Consider the following 2385-nt stretch of genomic DNA (forward strand, 5'->3'; position numbering starts at 1 on the left):
CCCCCTGAGTGTATTACAATGTTTCTGCTGGGCTGAATGGTGGGAACAGTGCAATAGGCGTTCCCGCTGGTCAGTCCAGCGGGAACTGTGCTACGATAAAGCACTCGGCTCCCTTAAGGGAGCCGAGTGCTTTATCGTAGCACAGAGGGGCCCCTATACTTCCCATGCCATGGGCATGGGCATGGGCAGTGCAGAGACTACCCTGTGGCATCCTGCACTTGTTCTCTGCCAGCCTTTTCATGGTGGAGAAACCACCATGAAAAGGCGGGCAGAGAACAAGGCTCTAATTAGCCAGGCAGCACTGAGTTCAGCGCCGCCCTAGCAGACTACAACCAAGACCGCCGTCAGCCCGTCAGGAACAATGTCTCTGGCAGGGACAGTGGTCCCCTGGCGGGTCCACCCACCAGGATCGTTATTGTGCCGAAGTGGGGTGGTCCCACCGTCATCTTGAGTGTGGTGGTCTTCGGACTGCTACACTCGTAATGAGTCCCAAAGTCAGCAAAAACAGGAGGTCTGAAGGCAAAGATTTAGGGAGGGAACTATGCCAAGAATGCCAGGTCTAACACTAAAGGATTCCATTAACTATTTCTGCTGATAAACTATATCCGTTGAGGAACTTCAAGAAGACATGCCACAATTGCGTATTAAGTAAACTGATCAAATAGAAAAAAAAGCATGGTTCAGTGCAGTCAGTCCATATGAAATAGCGAGGGGGGGGTGGTAGTTGCATAGCCATTGGCCCTAATGCAAGCAAGTTCTCCACTTCGCCTTCTCGACTTCTCCTGGTTGGGTTGTAAACCAAAGAGTAACTGAGGTGTAGAAGGCCCATTAATCCCTGGGTCCTGTTTTTATTACACCTGCTGAAGTAATTACTAGTTTGCCACTGTTTTGGGCAGGGGCAAAAGCGCTCGAAATTGATGTCACAATGTGCAGGCAGCAACTTGCGTTAGCAGAATTTGGAGAGGTAAAAGGCAGCCTGTACTGAATGAGCTCTGCAGTGCAGTGGATCAAACGAATAAGGCGGCAATGTTCAGGATAAGCCTCAGTCTATGAAGTGGCCTCGTGATAAGCATTGAGTGAAATGATACGTGTGCTAAACATGTCACACCTACATAATATAAGAGACTAGCTTCCAAACTATGCATGTTGACTTGCGAAATGTGGAAAAATATGGTGAGTGACACAAACAATGGTCAAGGGAGTGCAGCAAACCACAATTGTTGTAAATACTGTTGACACCATCCATGACAATCTTCAGGGTTGACATCATAGATGCATCTCAGCTTACTTTGCATGCTTATCCAGAATGTCGTATGCAGCAAACAATCTCAGCTGATTTGCTTCATTTAGCTGGCCATTAAAACTTGTTCAGGACTCGCAATTGTGGTGACTGAGTCTGTTTGCCTCTAATGTCTAGGGGCCATCCTACTGAGGACTCTCAAAACTAAGCCCCAGACTACATTAACTTAGCACTTGACCCTCAGAGTAGCAAGATGAGCAGTCCAAGGCTTACTGAGGGAGATAGATGTGCAGCTAGAGATTCAAAACTCAACAGCTCACGACATTCCTCTTTACAACAGATTTACTTAAAAAATAAAAAGTAATGTTTTGCACTAACAATGTAATACTACACATCTAGGTCTGCCTAAATACAAAAGTCCAGTAATTATGAGGATTTCTAGCCAATAAGGTAATCACTAATACAGGGAACCTAAACAGGTGCTACTCAACTTGGCTTCCTTCTCAGACTGTTACCCAGTGTCTGTCTCTTAAGTCTTCTGTGCTTCAGCCTGACTCCTGAAGTGTTTTGTTCATAGAGTTAGGCTGCCCTAGCCCGTGTTGTTCTCTGGTAGGACCTTTCACCAGGAACATCGTGCAGCATTGTCTCCGCTCGGGGTAGGAGACTGCAGACTGTGCCATCCAGCCCCTTCTCATCTCAGAGCCTCTGCCACTTGCAGACGTCACATGCCCAAGCAGAGCCTAGCACCCAAACAAAGAGCAAACCCCACAGAAGGATCTTCAGGGAAGGTGAGGCGGTAGTACAATGGGGGACTACAGATGTCTATAGTTCCCACGTTCTAGCGTCCCTGGGGCACGTTGGTTTGGGACCAAAGGTCACAGGGCTGATTTTCAAGGAGGGGCACAGGTGAGGCACAGCTTAGATCTGTTTAGAACTGTAGGTCGTGGCCAGTCATTTTGATGCAGTATACCTCAGGGGAGCAGGAAACAGACACCAATGGTCACCGATGGCTCCTCCTCAACAGGAGCTCTCCAGATTCACAGATTTTGAAATTCTTAATCCCTGCCACCAACTTTCACCCAACTCTAATAGGTTAGGGAGCAGAGCAAAGAAGAATTCAAGGCCCCGTGGATGGGCATCCGGGG

Source organism: Pleurodeles waltl, chromosome 5 (genome assembly GCF_031143425.1).
Source record: "Pleurodeles waltl isolate 20211129_DDA chromosome 5, aPleWal1.hap1.20221129, whole genome shotgun sequence".
Lineage (NCBI taxonomy): Eukaryota > Metazoa > Chordata > Amphibia > Caudata > Salamandridae > Pleurodeles > Pleurodeles waltl.